Source organism: Sinohyriopsis cumingii, chromosome 18 (genome assembly GCF_028554795.1).
Source record: "Sinohyriopsis cumingii isolate HCF-2022 chromosome 18, ASM2855479v2, whole genome shotgun sequence".
Lineage (NCBI taxonomy): Eukaryota > Metazoa > Mollusca > Bivalvia > Unionida > Unionidae > Sinohyriopsis > Sinohyriopsis cumingii.
The window spans coordinates 84,084,977-84,104,707 of record NC_142978.1 but is presented as its reverse complement, the minus strand read 5'-3'; the positions used below and the strand labels follow the sequence as shown (position 1 = coordinate 84,104,707).

At 35.6% G+C, this 19,731-nt stretch overlaps 1 protein-coding gene across 1 annotated transcript in view; it reads right to left on the bottom strand.

The window, feature by feature from the left end:
* Positions 1–3,476, bottom strand: part of LOC149777188 (signal peptide peptidase-like) — a 76,146-nt gene extending 72,670 nt beyond the window's left edge. Inside the window, exon 1 of the mRNA XM_089941886.1 lies at positions 3,401–3,476. The gene's annotated coding sequence lies outside the window, so the exon portion shown is untranslated. The remainder of the gene's footprint in view (positions 1–3,400) is intronic.
* Positions 3,477–19,731: the final 16,255 nt, after the last annotated feature.

The following is a 19,731-nucleotide window of genomic DNA, read 5'->3' as shown; positions in this document are numbered from 1 at the left end:
TTCTGGTAATGAAAGAAGAGCACTCTGACTTTGCCCGTTTCACTGTCAAATTCTCTTACACAGACTGTGTACAACTTTTTGTCAAAATCACTACTCCTGTCTGTTGCAATACTAAACGGCCCAATTTTCATGGCTTCTGCAATTTTAAGTGAAGTATCTTCTGCTAAACACCTAACAATATTAGATGATTTTGTTCTTGCACATGCATATTTTCTGCAATTTTGGAATCAGGAAACAACCATTTGAACAAAGGACCTATGTAGTCCATGTTCTATTAAGAACTCAGCAGATAATTCCTCTGCATTTATAAAATTCGTATCCATAATTCAGTTCTGTTGTAAATAAGAAATTATCTTAGTACTGGAGTTAGTAAAACGAGCTAATCCGAGGTTTCTTTGTTTTACCACCACAACTAATATTAAAACCCTTTCCAGGCAGCCTGCATGGGGCACAAAGCTGCCCAAGAATGGAACGCTGTATTGTGTAATTCATGTATTCATCTCTGAATTGGGTTTTCGTCTTTTCCTAATCCATTTGTGAAATTATTTTTAAAATATTTTTGCTCTAAAACACGCATCAACTGAATAAATCTGACGACTTTTAGTGCCAAATACCTACAGACACTAATAGAAGACAGTGGTGTGTTCTACATTAGTAACAGCATGTCTAATAAAAGTTCAAAAAACAGTATACTGGCATTTCTATACTCGTATCAAGATATCCTGTATCAGGTATTTGTATTGCAATTTCACAGTAAATTTGTATTATCATTATACCATTACTTAACATGACAAAAAAACATCCCTTGCAGTGTGTCCTCAAGGTGGGCAAGAATGAGAGTCAAAAATCTCCTTGGTGTCAAAACTGGGGTCAGATTGAGTAAAAAACAAAATCTGGTATCAAAGCTGGGGGTCAAATTAAAGATTTGGGGGCCTCTGATGTGCAAATGAAGACAAAGTGAAACACTGTCTTGTAAATACTCGCCAAAATGTAAACAGTGGAGACAGTGAGCTTTTCATTGGATAAAAATGGAACATAAGCATTTACAGGATTGTAATGTAAACACAGGAGAAGCCGAAACCTTAAGTCCTAGTGTTGAGTAATCTGTCTGGAATTAGTAGTTAAATATAGCTGCTATCTTCTTGCAGTGGCTTCCAAATTTAACAAGGCAGCAGGCCACCGACAAATGGTTCAAAAGACTGGACAGGCAATGGATCTTGGCACCTTCTGTATTTCCACCATTTTAATTTTCAAACATTTGTGACTAATGGTTAGTTATTCTGATGCAACAGATCCAATCCATATAAATTTTTAACACATGACATCATCCAAAAGTAATGACAGTTTGGAATCAGAATTGGGCAAAAAAAATGAAGAACATGTTGGAGATGTGAATGTAAACAGACTTGGTAATAATGAATGGCAAGAGCATTAAAATCACAATGCCTTCTGTCTTACTTTAGAGCATATGTAAACTGTTAACAACAGTCACAATTCCCACAATAATAAAATATCCAACAAGATTTTATAATTAGGATTAAAGCTGACATACTTGGCAACCAAGGAAGTTTGTATGCAAGAACAGGCTTTCAGTAAATATGGGATAATTGCTTCATATGTTGGCTTATTCAGGTTAAAATTTATGTTCTGATGTTATGTCTGAGAACATAAGTATATATATATATATATATATATATATATATATATATATATATATATATATATATATATTCAGGCAGGTATGGTTTGTTACAAGGTTTCTTAAATATTCATGGCTTCATGAACCTACAACTTTCTGCCGCTATCATGTGGTTTTGACAAATTCCAACTTCTAAATTGTGATGTGCTCTGGTCTCATACCCCAAATGTCTAGATATCTCAGACAGGGTAAGAATAGTCATAGAGAGTGGTCTAAGGAGTTCGCCTTCACAGATCATTAACTCCCCTCCGCCTGCATGGTTTTAAGTCTTGTTGTTGTTGTAGGGTTTAACGCCATTTTCCAGCACACGATAGGCTATACATGGCGGCCGGTATTAATGGTGGAGAAGAACCCAGGGAAACCCCAGGAGAAAAACCACCGACCCATAAGAAGCTACTGGCAAGTTTTCTCACATACCCACATTGGCCGTTTTAAGTCTCGACTAGGCCTAAGTGAGAAAGCTTTACCTTAACTTTCTGTAGGTCAGTGGTTGCTTCCTGGAGTTTACTTGGGTTCTTCCTCCACAAAATACAGTGTTCGCAATGCACTCAAAAATCGAGTTAAACTAACAGACAAATGGTGACTGGAGATTTCAGTCCATTTGGAAGTTTGTCCATACCGTCAATGTCAGTTTTGGCCAAAGTTTGTAGGGTTTTTTGTGATCCTTACTTTGATCTTTTATGACTTCGTAGCACTTGCTATTGAATAATAGCAAAAAAAATGTTTCGTATTAACCGTAATAAGTAAACAAACAATACTGTAACTATTGTGGAACGTGTAGGTAGTGTGTTCAAGGATTTGACAAAAAGGTTGACAATGCCCGATTGCCAAGAAACTTTTTAAAGATGTACATTTATGTAAATGATGGCTGCTGGCAATTTTTTTCTTTCCTTAAATTTCCAATTCCTTATGAAATTATGGCCGATTGAAGTGGGGAGGGTAGAATGGCTTCTAACCTGCAAATTCATTGTCTTACAACAAAGGGTGTTCAAATGCTTGTAACTTTTTTTATTATTATAGTTATAATCAGATTAAATTCACTATAATATATATTTGTGAACTGGAGAATCTGAATCTGAGCTCATATTTACACATATCTCAGATATTTGCAGGAATATACACCCATGAAGCCAGCCTTTTGTGTATTCTGGCTGCAACTAAAACTTATGGATTACATACATGTACAATCCTTGATACTGGTAAGTCTTTTGATTACTTCTGTATTAAATAACCTTAAAATAAGATAATATCAATATGCATTTGTGGTTTACTTCTGAATCTTTCCATTACATGTGATATTACAGTGTCACATACAATACTACCCTCGAATTATGAAATCTTCACTTTCCCCATGACCACCACTACACACTTTATGAAGAAGCTGGTGTCCCCCTCCCCAGAGAAAATACACACGTTATATGTATCCATTCCAGACTGAACGATGGAAAGTTCAGATCGCACCTACAACTCAAATAAAATCATCTTTACACTCTTATCTAAAACAAATTACTGCTATATAATCCCTTACTGTTATGATTAAACAAACGAGATTGATAGGAACCGCAATGAGGTCACTAACATGCATAACATTAACTGTAAAGTTAACTCATATTTCTGAATATATACCCTACGTCAGGCCCAAGAGCAGCTTGCTAATGCAATATCTTTTTTGATAGCACCCTCTTAATAATGTACACTTACCATTAGAGTTCGCACCAGCTGATTATAAAATTCCAAGTCTTTGTTATTGGTTATCCGCTGGGAGAGACCGGAGTACGCAAATTGACTCATTATAAACAAAGTAATCCTCGATTTTATTTTATCACTTTCATAAGGCAAATATTATTTTGTGAATTTAATATAAAAATACCCAATTCTTACATATAAAACATCCAAAGTAATTAAAAATCTTCGCTGTAATAATAACTGTGTTATTTTTTTACTCAGCTAATTTTGTGGCGGAGTAATATCAATGTAAGTAAATTTATCCTTCACGTTATTTCCGTCAACTTTGACGATGAGGTCAAATACAACTGAAATCCAGTCAACTGTTAGTGTTGGACTGGTTAGAGGCGCGAACCTCCATCCCAGCCCTGAATAAAATGTTATGGTTAGGTTAGAATTTATTCTGTAAGTCTGAAATCTCACAAAATCTTAAAATTCAAAAGGTTATCTTGTTTTTTGATACACAATTTTTCGTTTAAAATAGAATTTAGTTTGCGTATAGGTTAATGCTTACACAGACATGGATCGCGCTGCGCTTCGCCATTGTCGCAAACGGCGATATTTTTCCTTATTGGCGACAAAATATACCATCTGGCGATCTTTTTGGAGACATCATTTTTGGCTGTTAAAAACTATATATAGTCTTGTATTTGGAGTTCTAAAAATTTCAAAGGCACCATGACAGGAAGCCGCAAACTTGGATATAAAACTGCACTGGAATTGATTGTTACATAAACAAATCCGTTGTGCATATTGACAAACCGTCATAACATGGCATTGTTATATCATAAATCCGCTTATGACCCAAATTCACTAATGAGGCATAAATCAATGTCGCTGACAGGTTAACTCATTATATACGTTTATTTCCTTACTGCATACCTTTTTGCTACATCAATATACGTCTGTCATTCCCAAAAATATCAATGTGAACAATAAATAAAGCTTGGATCTGAAAATATCGCAACCTAAATGGTGCATATCGTTACTGTTGCTAGTGTAATTAGGAGCCAATTCTGTCAGATAAAGATGAAAAATAGAACTGAAGATTGAATTAAAAAGTCTCCGAATCAATCTTGTTTACTCTTTGAGACATCTAACAGAAAAGTTTGAATAATTATACCCTGCACATTCATTCACGAGACTTCAGAATGTAGGTCGCTAAGGTCATGATACATACGTAACCCTTATTTCCCCACATTTTTTCGTGTAAAACGAGGGTTTTGGGGAGTATAAAAGGCGCTCAAAATTCACTTGTATGTTTTATTATTTAAAAAAAAACAAAAACAAATAAATGATTATTGTTGATGCATAATTTTTTTCGTGCCATGTGTTGTGATGTTCAATGGCTATAAAACATGGGATACTTACGACACTCGGTCCAAATAATTTGAAATCAAAATCAAAGGATTGAATAAACCCTTCGAAAATGTAATCATGTTCAATATCTGTCTGAAAATAAAATCTTGATAAATCTATCAAGTAATATTTTGACAAATTTTAGCATAAATAATGTTTATTAATACGTACGTTACCGATAAATACGTGACAAAGATATACTAAACAACGGAACACGTGATGATAGCCGGCCAGCTTTCCAGGCAGAAAGGTGTCATGCCGCTATCTTTCAATTCTCAGTTTAAAAAAAAAAAAAAAACAACACCAAGTACAACGAGGACAAGCCAGTAAAATTGTGTTATACTCTATGTACTAAACCCCACCTATAGGTAAGCGGTTCCAATTAAAACTTTTGATTGACACTTACGTTTTTATTGGACAGGAATCAGTCAGAAAAAAGAAAGAGAAGATATAATACATTAAAATATAGTGACCTCTTTGTTTACAAGCGATGTAATCACTGTGTATAAAGTACTGATACATACCTTACAGAGCATAACGTATGTATTAAGACTTAATCCAGAACAAAAATGATTATCAGTGTAAAATATGAATACAATTTAGATCTTCAATTTATCTCTACTATACAATTATTCTTAAAACACAATTAATATTGGATTCATTTTTAAAAAGTTTTATAAGTGACTATGAGTGTATTCGGTAACTAATGGTTAAAGGACTAGCATAAAAAATAACAAATCTTTAGTGCGAAATTCAGTGCAAAGGTAAATTAGAAACAAACCATGAGTGTAAATATTTATATATAAAAAAATAAATAATTTCAGCTATACTCAATACTTCACATGATAATTTCGTAACGTATTATCGATACTTACGTTATTAGTCACCTACTGGTGAAACCGGGGGGAGGGGGGAGGGGGGGGGACTTTAGGTTTGCACCAACTCGTTCTTGTCTTATATTACGTGTTTAGGCTCTAATAAACAGTAACTAGAAAAAAGTTAAGAGAACAAGCTTTGTAAAATTTAACAAATAATGTATTTCCTTGGGAGAAAAAAAACAAGGTAAAGAGGAAAAAAATGGAACTTAGGGTTTTAAGAATCAAATCCTAAAACAATCCAAGAATAATCCAAGAATTAAAAATTAGAAGTCCTAATAATATAATGTTCTAAAGAAATTTGAGTTAAAGTCCCAGCGAAAATCCAAAATGGAAGGTGTCGACGTATACTATAGCTAGTATAGTGTGCTGTTATGTCTACAGTTGTTTGTTGTTCTACAGACAATAATATTCCTGTGTTTGAATTCCGAATAAAATTCTAAGAGATGTTTTTGTCCAAGAATTCTGTATTAGCACTAAAATATTTCCAGGAAAACGAATTAATCTTTTACAATCCAAATAATTTTAATAAAAATTAAAATGTAACTCCAAACTGGTCACATAAAACGAACACCTTGACATCAAGTGTTTTCAAGCCCAAACTGACTAAATTCTCTATAAACATCGGTATTAAACATGACTACTGCGCAATTCCGGTAAAACCAGAATTTCGAAATACAGACTGTTTACATCTAAAGCCACGTATTCCCAGTATAACCTTGACAAAAACCAATCTTTTCACTCCAAGAATAAGATAAAAATAGTTGTTTACTTGACTCACTGGTTTCTAAATCAAGATCGGGAACTAGGTCAGCTTTATGTGTCTATGACAAGGCATTCAGGTCAAACTAATTTCTGGAAAATGCCAAATTCAGTAAACAAAATTATATTACTTTAACATGTAATAATCTTTTTAAAAAACTTACAGACAATTCAATGAAAGCAAATATAAATGAAATCAAATATACATAACACTTGTTTATTTTAGAATGGCCAAAACAAAAAGGAAATACAAAAGGCCTAAAGGGAACGCCAGACGGCATACATTAGTTTTTTTTATTTGAAAAATTTCGTAAATTCACTTAATTAGACATCAAATTTGAATCATGTTATCTTCCTATAAAATATAAAAAAGTCATAATGATTCTATCAGATCAATGATCATGTGAATAATAATGATGTTCAACTGTCACATACAGGAGAAAATACTAAAATGACGAATGTACGTGTTTAATATGGTTAATCAAACATATTTGTAATAATTTCATGCCATATTTTTTCATGACCAAAATGGATCCAAGAAAACTGAGTGAAAACAATTATAAATTTAATGATCAGTGTCTTGTCGCGTGTATCTGACACATACGTTATATTTTTGGAGTGACTGGAAAGGCATACACATTTTAAACTTTCGTGATTAGATTTGGAATCGGAAAATGTTATGGTTAGAATGGTATTAATTTGACAACTTAAAATGTTTTTGACAGGTTATAATGTTTTTGATGTTTTGAATGTTCATTATTATAAATTTAAATGAAATTTAAGATACGAGAAAGTTTGGTAAAGATGCATTTTACTTCACGGACATTTATCTGTCTTTTTTCATAATTCATAATAGCAAAACGCAATAACGTTTTGAATTAAATTTATGTTAAATTATCGCAAAATACCTAATTATACAATTTTCAACCATTTTCCTGGTATAATTTTATTTGCAAATCATAAAAAATATTTTCAAATACGAGATGATCTCTTGTAACGTATGTATTTTGCTTGAGAATTAAGGCTTTGAGAGCATATTTGTGTGTAAACATAAACACAATATGGGTCAATTGGTGTTGTTGAAATGTTTACAGTTTAAATTTCAGATATTTCTCTGTAAAATAAGCGAATAAAATTGCTGTTTCTAGATCATTTTTTTCTTCCATTTGTGTACGTCTAATTGCGCCTCATTGGTGAATTTGGGTCTTATATTGATGTCTTGGCCTTAGTACTCTTTGCCCAAATAACCCAAATAGTCATGCTACCTGACCAGCTATAATTGACGACCTCTGAAATCGGGAACGGGAATGACTAGAATCTACCAGACTATGGCCATTTTGTTCCTTTTTGAAAATGTACCAGACAAAACAGTTTTGTTGAAACTTCAAAGAAAACTAATTGTGTTTAAAGCATTGATCGTTCTGTATATACACTAAGTAAATGAGGGTGGAAAATACTGTCTCCGTCAACGTTTTACAGTTATTTGACTTTGCCGCAGCAATAACAAACGTGCATTTTTTTTGGGGGGGGGGGGTCATTTAAAGAGCGCCTTTATCGGCGGTTTCAATATCATACGAATCTTCATCAAAGCAAGCTGAAAGCCGAAGACCTTTAATCAAAGAAAATCGGCAACAAACTTAAATAAAATCGTTGTTTCATTTTTCATAGAGATTGGAACATATTTTTTTGTGTCGTGAAAGTTTCCTGTTTGCAACAAAAAAGTTCATGCTTACAATGCTACTAGTCGCGGTTTAAGACCCAAATTAAAGTTCCAATATTTTCAAACAATCGTAAATGAAGGTGGGACATCTCGCAAGAATGTTAAACTTTTTAATTTGTTCACATGTTTTCATTTCCCTATGAATAGCCTCATCACCATGGTAGCTTCGGCATCATGGTAGTTGTCTCTGGCTGACCAAAATCTAGGAAAATTTAAGCATATGTATATGTAGCATAGAAATAACTATACAGCCAATTGCTACTAGGGTTACAAATATCAGAGTGAAATGTTTCGGGAAACGTTTTTGTTGACTATGGGATATCGATCAAAAAGAATATAGAAATAATAAGGAAATATGGGTAAAAAAAGAATAAGGAGGAAATTTAGAATCTTATAAGAGATACAGAATTACCACCAAACAAAACAGAAATACAGAAACCCCACATAATATGGAAAGATGTTTGGAAAAGGTTTTGAAAACATTAAAGGACCAAAGAATAAAGCCCAAAAATTTGAATATATTCATGATGCATGGTGGACTGGAGAAAAAGCCTTTTTAAGAAAAATAATCAGAAATAATCCACCATGTCCAATATGCAAAACACAGTTTGATAATAAAAGACATATTATATTATTCTGTAAAAAAAATTAGAAATACAGAGAGAAAATATAAAACAAAAAATAATCAATAAAATAGGTTATTTTAAAGATTCCATTTTACTGTTCACAAATTTAATTAATGATAAGGATTAATATAAAGAAGTAACCACAACTTCATCATTTTATCAATCGAAACCAGGAAAAGTAAAGTATGGCTTACTGAAAATGAATAAATAAATATAAACAAAATAACAGAATATGGGAAAGCCGTCGAAAAATGAGCTATCTAAAAAGAACCCATAACTGTATATTCGCAACTAGAATATTGGAAAGCCGTTGAAAGACGAGCTATTTAAAAAGAACACAATAACTGAAAATTTCATAGCAATACTCATGGGAAAGCATAGGCTATCTAAAAAGAACCCATTAGTAAACACCTTTGCCATCTTAACTTCAAATAACACTCTACTGTAATAGAACTTTCCTAATGTACTCTATTCCAAATTTAATTTATCCAAAATGGAATTGAACACAAAGAAGAAACAGAAGCAGGGCTCTTTAGGTGATTAAGCTATTGATAAGATGTGCACTTTAAAAAGAGATCACAGGAAGAGCCTTGTAAATGTATTTTAGAACTTATCTGAAGGATCCAACAAGTACAACACAAAATCCGAAACACAATAAAACAAAAATTTTCCTAAAAAATTCTTGCATTCTTGTATGCCAAATTTCAATTTATTTTCAGTACCCATCCTTGCTTATCTAAACATCCGCGTATGTCGACAAAATTACCTTGGCCCCGAGGATGATGAGATAAACGGATAGTACTGTATTATGAAAATGACATTTTTTTGAAAATTGGTGACAAAATATTGAGGTCAGCGAATTTTTGGGCGACAACTTTTGTAAAGCCAGTGCAATCCCTACGTGACAGGGTTTTGTATTGTTGCTTACGATTTACCTATCAGTATCAGTCATACATTTACTATAAAATACTACTTTTTCATAATACGTGCGTGACTTTTCGCTTCGTAAATTGTAAGTAACGATACGAGTTCCTATGACAGAATACAGAGTGCTTTGGATGTTAGCAAACCTTACGTGTCCGTAAAACCGCCGCTGTTAAAATATACAAGTAATTATAATATCCAACTACTTTTATCTTTTCTCTTTATTTACGACTTCCTTGACATTCTCACTACCATATAATCAGTACTATGACCTGAATAGTAATAATAATAATAATAATAATAATAATTGTCACGTTTGCTCAGCCCCAGATAGTAAGTCGTGTACAAACAAAGGTATTATTACAAACCATGGTTTAATGTCTAAACGTTGCCGCAAGCTAGAGTTAATCTCTTACGCAAGTCTGCCGTGGCCAGAGAGAATCGGCACAGGCGTTAGATTGAGCGGCTTACCACCTATGTACAATTTAGTCCTAAGATCAGAGGAACCCGCGAGGGACCGGAACTTTTTCTAAATTCGTCCCCACGTCGACAGACAGCGAGAAGGACAATGTCCGCTAAGTTTGACTGGATTGGGTCTGCGACACCCAATAGGAACTGTGATAACAATTTCGATCCGAATTACAACTTCTAACCAGCAAGCGAAAATTTATTCTCGCCAAAAAAGATTGCTGAGCAATATAGGGTTACTCCGAGGAAGCCACTCGTAACTTAGCGATAAAACTATGAGAGGAGATTCTAAGGAACGACAAAGCTTCGTAAAGGCCAGTAAGTGATTTGCTCGATTTTTGAAGAATATTAAGGAATTGTAACTGTAATTATGTGCAGTATGTATACCTAATTACTAGGACCGTTTAGTACGTAGAATTACCGTTGTAGTGTTTAATTTACATGCGTATTTGAGAAATGAGCTTAAGCATTATGTAGAGAATTATGTAGATTGTTAGCTTGTGGTCAGAATTAATTTTGTAATTCGCTATTAGGTTACTTCGTAGTAAACTAGTGCATTTATTCATGTGATATGTTAGAATTTACACATGCTAGAATTGTGAATTTGGACAATGGTTGAAGTGTATAAGAATAGTTAATATGTATGTATGTATGGATATATCAGAGCATGGATATTTGAATATTTGTGTACTTTGTATGAGTTGTAATGTAAAGAAATGCGTCTGATTGTTGTGATATTGTTTAGTATAATGTGATTAGTAATATATACTGATCTGACGCAATTTATTGATGTATGTATGAGAAGTAATTGGTGCCGTGCTTTTATTACGACGTTGTTTTACCATACAAGAACGTGTGAGTATTTCGATGTGAATGAATGCATTACCGAAGAAATTTAATAGCCGTTATCTGATGAGAGGCCGGGTGTAGTGTGAGATGAGAGGGCTAAGGTAAATAGTGTACCGTCCTTGTGTTTTCACAGGAAGCTTTTGGGGGGACAGAACTTCCGGTTCAGTTGAGTCCCGAGTCTCTAAGAGGGGAGACGGAAGTGAGACTAGTAGAGCAGTCGGAGTCGACAAAGTCTAGTCGGTGGAGAGAAGGTGGACAGAAGGTGGAGATGGAGGAAAAGTAGTCTGGGGGAGAGAGTCGAGGAGGAAGAGGAACAAGGAGTCAAGGAGGAGAAAGTGGAGAAGGAGTAAGAGTATAGAGAAGTCGAGAATGAGAAGGAATTTGGAGGAAGACGGGAGGAAGACAGGAGGAAGAGGAGAAGGAATTGGAGGAATATGAGAAAAGAATACGCAGATGAGTAGAATACAAGGACAGGTGGAAAGCTATCTCACACTACTAATCAAATGATGCAATAGCCTATCACAGGGTCGAGCGGAAGGAGAGTACAGGGGGAAATTTTAATCATTTGACTATTGAATTTCACTTTTTTTGTATATTCAATCATTTAACCGTAGGCATTGCTGACTGGGGGCTCGGAGCTTTACATCTATCTTTCACTAATTTAACTTCAACCAAAATGGCGCCTGGGTGGGACTTCTATAATAATGTAAATAGTATATTGGGAGCACCCCACTCCAACCATAACATCTATCACAGTGACGGCATAACAACCCGACACATCACAATAATAATAATAAAATTGCCAGTTTTTGGGACTCCATGGTGAGAATCAGTTAGAAATTATAAATTGATCAGTGAAATAAATAAGTTTTGTTCATTTTTTTATATTCTTTATACCATATGTTTTTGAAATCGGCAGGGGGTACAAACGAAAAGGGAACACATGCGAATAAATTTTTTTAAATAGGTTACACCGATTTTCTCTTTGCCATTTCCAGCACTGACAAATAAAGCGTAATAATATAGCACCTTCCAACTAATGGATAATGGCATAACTATGATAAATAATGAAAACTTATGTAGCATTATATGCAAATTTGTGTCAATGTTCCTCAGGCTGTTGAAACTGACACAAGTGGTTTTACCTAGAAGTGCACCCCAGGATCCAAATAATTCATGAACACCCTTGAACAATTTATCTTTGAGAAAATATCAGACAAAAATAAAAAATAAACAAACAACAACTGCATTATATATTTTGGTACATTTCTGTGAGGGAAGAAACTAGCATTAAAACACATCACCCAAAATGATGTGTCTTTGTTAGTCTGGCTCAATGCATCGTATACTCTCCGGTGTAGCACTCTGCGACGCAAAGAGGATACACAGCAAGAACCAGACTGGTGTTGTGCGCCTGGAGTAGAGTCATTATGCCGGTTTTGTCCCCGTTTTACTCTTTTGGGCCCTGATATACGTCACGGCCTCTATCCACTATGACTCGGCATGCGTAGTGTATGCTATTCACAACCTATAGCTTTTTAAGATTAATAATTCACGAAAGTGACCAGTCATGGGGAATCGAGGCTTATCAGAACCCCAAAGGGTACAAAATATAGGGCAAAAACCAGGCAAATCATCACTGTTCATCACATAATGTAACCATGAATGGTAAAAACATATACATTGTCGATATGTGTACGGCAACTGCACACATCAGTGTTATTCAGCAATGCTGGATAGATCGATACTTGGCCAGGCTACATAAAGCTTTCTGTTTGATTACAACTAAGGCAGAATGTGTCAAAAACGGTCGATCTTATGTGCATTTAAGTTCAGAGAGAGATTAGCTATTTTTTTGAAAAACTTAATCTGCATATAGTTAGAATCGCTTTGCTAATATCGAAAATTGACTGAATATTTCTAGTAGGCATGCTGGCAATATCCGATTGGCTTACAAGTACTATCTATGATACCTTTACAAGAGGCGTAAAGAGTAATGGCTTATTTTTCGATATTAGTCCATAAAAAGAGGGGTCCATCACGTCTTTTTCCAAATGATTTCTTAACGCAAAATACGTGGTTTCATTTACACTCTCAACAGGACCGCTCCGCTGATCTAGTGGCTACAGCGTCCGCCTCGCATGCGAGAGGTCGCGGGTTTGAACCCCGGCCGAGTTATACCAAAGACTTATAAAAATGGTACTAACAGCTGCCTCCCTTGGCGCTCAGCATTACGAGGTTAGTGTTAAAACTAGTCGGCATGGTGTCAGGATAATGTGACGGGGGGGGGGGGGGCGGGGGGCGGGCATCATGCTGCAAGTCTGCGACATAATGCCCCAGTGTTAGACATCACTATAAACTGCCATACTGCAGACATAGTTGCGATATGACTGAAACATTGTTAAAGTTACGTTAAAAATACAAATCACACACACACACACACACACAGTACAAGCCTTAGCCGTGACAACTAATGCATCGTACTCTCAAACACAAGAGAGCTGGTTGGAATTTAAATTTCGGACACTTTTATGGAGATTACCATGTCTGGCTATTGAAATTGAAAGTCAGGTCTGATGACTGCAAGGTCGATTTCTGTAACGTATACTCTTTGAATCGTATCTGAGACTGTTTTGGACCACACACATTAGTTGAATGTAAAACCCTCACATGCTTACAATTAGTCGCGTGCCAAAATTTCAAGGAACAAATTGATAGGCACATCTAGGACGGAGAAAGTTTCTTTTATATTAAAAGTTACTGTGATGTATAATGATTAAAAAAATATAATTCAGATTGACGCTAATAATATTTTGAGGGAGTATAGTGAGGTCTTTATAAATGGTAATAAACAACCGAACGACTGGGATGTAAAAAGTATGTAAGAGAGAAAGTGCGATCGCTGTATAGTTCGAGTGCATTATATCGACTTATCAAAGGGCACACAAGATGTTATATGTGACTTATTTGGAACACATTGATAAACTTTGGCGTGACCTTAGAAATGGAACGAAGTAAACTAGGGCAGGTTGATGATATTACATACATACATGGATATATATATATATATATATATATATATATATATATATATATATATATATATATATATATATATATATATATATAACGCAATGACATTAGGACGCAACAATTGTAAAAGTGTATGCCTTGAAAAATATGAATATGTGTCAAAACATGCTACTATTATTACTATAAAACACATATGCTAATATTACTTACTGTCAAATGCGCTCGGCCATGTCTTAAATCTGGCATTGGGAGCAAAATCGTGTAATCTAATATGCCGGCCATATAGATCTATTCGTGAATATTTCAAGGCGTGTAAAACACAAACACCTGTGAGTGAACAAATACATGTGATCGCACAAATACCCCATGAGTGCACAGACAGATACAGAAATAAACGAAACAATACCTAGGATCAAAGCAGTCGCAATTCCTGATCCTGGTAAAATACAAAAACTAAAACAAGTTCTTCAACGGATTTCTTAATTAGAGAAAGTTTTCCCTTATATAAGCATGCCTACTGTGCTTCAGCTAAGGCAAATCGCACAACAACATAGAATACACAAACCATGTCGTATTCGAATAGCCGACATACTTGAATTTTTGTGACCCTCGCTTACATTAAGTCCACACCAGTCACAAGTCCACCACCGCTTTATTAATGCAAAAACAACAATCAAATCTGTCGACCTGTAGATCTGTTCGTGAAAAGCGATTTGCACCTGAGCGTAATAAAGAAATACCAAGAGGTACAAGGAAAGCCAACATAGTAGATAGTAGACGCGTTTGATCAAAACGTCGCCGTTTTGAGCACAAAAACACCATCGTCGTACTAAAGCATAAATAAAAACGTCTTGCACCTACAGAGTATGCTCGTCACAAAGATATCAATAACATGTACCTGAATTCAAATTTCATACGCGTAGTGTTGAGCTAGAAAATCACGTGTCAGTTATTTCACCCACATACAAATCATATAAAGACATTCTACAGCTAAAAACAAATATAATTCCTGGAATCACATCCGTGTTATAAAACTTTGGCCATTCTGAAGTTAAAGCAGACATTGTTCCGAATGTGCATCTGGTTATGCAACTAAGCCTTGACAAGGATGAATTTAAAATGACAACACCTGGACTCACAGCGGTGCTAATACAGTCCTGAACCACGAAGACACCAGCGCCATCAATCACGAAATTGACAAAGGTGTTGGAGAAATACAACGATGCAGGTTCGGAAAGATGTGCGAAAGTTGAGATTCATCTCTCACCATAGCAACCGTTGCATTGATCCAGTTGCATACGAAAATCAGAGTTGGTTCCGCCAAGGTCAGTGAAAAAGGTGAAGAATTTTGACAACAAGTGTTTTGAATGGGCCATTTTGTCAGCACAATATCAGACTAGTGATAACCAAAATAGCGAAAATATTGGCAGCACTTGCGTGAACTCAACTTTGGTAATATCGAATTTCCCATGCAGGTTACTAAGGCCACAGTAAACGAATCTGAAGCACATAATCCAGGTATCGTTGTTAATGTATTTACTTACGATGAAGGCTTTTATCCGGTTGTGCTTTCCCCACATGGACAACATAGATGAATCCAGACTGACGTGTTTTCTGAATGAACTGTAAGAATTAAAGCAGGTATAGCACTACGTATGGATAAGGAATCTTGCTCGATTGAATAACCAAAAACAGCAAGTACGATCGTAAGAACTTTCCATGCAGACGTTTCATGCATGTATTTTACATCAAACAACTGCTCAAAGACCATGACTTTAACTGTGTTTGTAGCAGTGAAAAACCACAGTGGACACTAATGACAAAACCAGAAAAAAGCATGCTCGAATTCACTGAGGTGAAAAGAAAGATGAAAGTTCTTATATCATCTACGCGAACTTTGAACATCTTAACATTCCAGTGCTAGATGCGTCCAACTCTGCGTCTAGGCGAACAACACAAGTCGTTGACCAACTCCCATGCGGAATTTGCTACATGGTAATTAGGTGTGACGGAACTGAACCACCAGTCAGTGGCGTACTTGTAGCAAATGGTGCCAAGAGCGATAATGATGGCCCAAAGGGCCAGAATATGAGGTCTGAAGGGCCGAAGCTTGGGGAGGGTTATTGGGAGGAGCTTTATTTTTATTCTTTCATTAATAAAACACCACGTAAATAACATTCCTTCAGCAACAATTGCTGTATTGTTTTGAAGTTTGAAGTCGTCGATCACTACTGAACGCAATACACAGTTGGCAATACACGCACAATTCAAACCAAATCACAACCGACAAACAGTTCAAAGTCGATATTAAAGAAATCGGCGTTATTTGAAATTAACAACATTTGCAGGCGTTTTAAAATTTAATCCCCCCCCCCGCCCAAACTCCTTCCCATAAATCTGACTATTAGTGCTTGTCCGAGAGATTCCAAGACAGACGTCTATTTTAACTGATTTGTGCCCAGGAGATACCGATCAATGTCTGGATCACTCTCACTCGCTCTGATGCGAGACAGGATTGGCGGGGTGTTTGGAAGCACCAATGGATATATTAGCAGTTTGTAAATGAAGCACACGCTGGCAGCAGAAATGAGTTTGCAAATTATGGTTGTACCGGAGCGCCATGTAATTTGCTGAAAGATCGGAATTCAAGAGTTACCAATTTTCCAACTCACAATTTTGGTCATTTTCGAAAATAAAATTATCAGCTGTGTTTAAAACAAAAATCCCTGAAGTGATTCATAATGTCACAAAGTATGTTTCGTGATACGTCTTTGTCCAAAACCAAAATCGAGATGGAATTGATCACCAACATCTGTTTATTGAACGATAACTTCTTGGCGAGATTTCTATGTTTAGTCACAATTATCAGAGCACCAACAATACAAACGTGGACTGGTATGATCCCGTTGCTCTAATAGTTCCATCATGTATCTAACCACCAATAACTTTTATGGCTGGGCAATGGATCAACCGTTGCCGGTTGCTGAGTTTCGGGTGGATTCATCCTAGATATATTGACGTGTAAAAGCACATAAACGATCAAAAAATCAAAATCGACTACGGATACTTCTTTGAAGTTGATCTGGAACAATCTGAATACTTGCATAAGGTGCACAACGATTAGCTGCTGACCTAGAAACAGTGTCAGTGTCCGTTTACTTGGATGTCTTCCATCACTGATGAGACAGGACGCAAATACACTGAATGAACCAAATCAGTACCAAATCTTAGGACGAAAACCAGTTACCTACTACACGTGCGAAACATGCAGCATGTGAGAAACCTCCAGATTGCGTTGTCGTGTAAACAAGATTCATCGGGTGTTTCAATGTAGCAAGCACGCATGGATGGCGCCATATATCCAGACGAAAACTGATTTGAGAACTAAGGCCACCAACGACTTTTAAAAGACTTTTTGAATCTCATGAATTGTTCCGAATTCGGAAAACCATGGATACTCTGTGAAAACTTGGAAGGCTTATCGCTGATCCAGCCTTCGAATCTCTGAAGATCTTTGATAGTGGACTTGTTACCAATCACAGTAAAAAATATTGAAACTGAAGCTGACAAAATTAATTTATGTTATTTCGTTATGTGCTGAACGTGTCGAAGTTGCTCATGTACGAGTTCTACTATGACAAGATCGAACCATTTTAGAACAATGGAGTCAAAATGCTGAACACCGACACTCATTCGCTGCTGATGCATATCGAAACCAACGATGTATACGCAGACATGGTACAATCACATTTCCTCGATGTATTTGATAATAGTCATTATCCGGACAAACATTCGTTGTTTAGTAACACCAAGTCAAATTTTGTTCGTAAGACGAATGCTCAGCTCAACCAGTCGAAGAGTAGGTATGAATGAGACTTAAAATGTTTCCAGTCGTGGTTGGCCAACACGCCTCTTAGAGTAAAAGAAAGCGAAAGGTGTTCCACGGTTATTGTGAAAAAGCTCTCAAACGCGAACATGAAAAGAAATCGGATGTAACATTTGGGATCTCAAGTGATTAAATCACTTTGAGATCGACTACGGCTATTTGTGACTCGAGTACAAAAGGTTACAGTTACACTACCAACTACAGAGTCAGTGCAAGCTGCAGTTGGGAAAATCATTAATGAAGCCTATATATTTGATTTAATTTAATTGTTTGTAAGTTTGAAAATCTTTTTATTTTTAATTTCATTACATGTCAACGTAATGTAATTTTGTTTAATAGGAATTTGATATTTTCCAGAAAATTCAGTTTGACCTGACTCTTTTCATAAACACCTAATAATAGAAACAATGTTTCTATTTTTGACTTAGTTCCCGACCTTGATTCAGAAATCACTGAGACAAGTAAACAACTTTCTATTTTTATTTTATTCTCGGAGTAAAATGATTTTGCCTCTATTTCGCAATTCTTGTTTCTCCAAAACTGTGCAGTAGTTAGATTTAATAGTGATATTTAGAGAGGTATTTCTCAGTTTGGGCTTTTATCTTGGACATTGGAAAGTGTTTCGTTGTGACCACTATGGAGTTACATTTTAAATTTTATTCAAATTATTTGGATTCTAAAAGTTTAATTCTTTTTTATGGAAATATTTGAGTGCTCATAGAGAATTCTTGGACAAAGACATTTCTTTAAATTTTATTCGGAATTCAAACACCGGAAAATTATTTTCTGTGCTTCACAAAGAACTGTAACCACATCAGCACTATACTGACTACATTATACGTCAACGTCTTCCATTTTGGATTTTTCGTCGGGACTCTAACTTGAATTCATTAGAACATTTCATTACTAGGACTTCTAAAATTTAATTCATGGATTATTCTTGGATTATTTCCGGTTTTGATTTCTTAAAACCGTAAGTTCATATTTTTTCATTTTTACATTGTTTCTTCCAGGGAAATAAATTATTTATCAAATTTTTCAAAGATTGTTGTCTTCACTCTTTCTTTGGTTACTGTGTATTAGAGCGTAAACACGTAACACCTCCAAACAACGATTGTAAGATTTAATGATAGCAAATCTGGCAATAGGAGTGTGTGATTTGGAATCTTAACGTAGCTTTAACAATTTTTCAGTCATATCGCTACAATGTCTGCAGTGGGGCAGTATATAGTGATGCCTAGCACTGGGGCATCTTGTCGCAGACATGTAACATGATGTCCCACCCAGACACATTATCCTGATACCAGGCCAACCAGTCCTCACACTAACCTCTTAATGCTTAGCGCTAAGCGAGGCAGCTGTTAGTACCATTTTTGTAAGTCTTTGGTATGGCTCGGCCGGGGATCGAACCCACGACCTCCCGCATCAGAGGAAGACGCTCAAAAACTAGGCCACCGGATTGGTGGCAGACAATAGGAAGTGGATTACGGTTGAGGACGGCAAAGCTGTCACGCTAAAGGTATTAGAAAAAGCTAATAATATATAAACAGTGGCCCAATTAAAATAGATGTATGATCATGCATTTGACATGGGAGCGCTTGTGTTAATGGATAGAAGTAAAGTAGATTTTCAGTATTACTTTTACTCGATCAGAGACCCCAATCAATTAAAACTAGAACTGCAAGTTCAGGATACGTCTATGTTTTTTCTTCCACACCATTCTTGGAAGTTGAGGGAAAACTTGTACAGGACGACCATAATAACTATGATGGCAATGCTCAAGTGGGATTTGTTAACAACGGAAT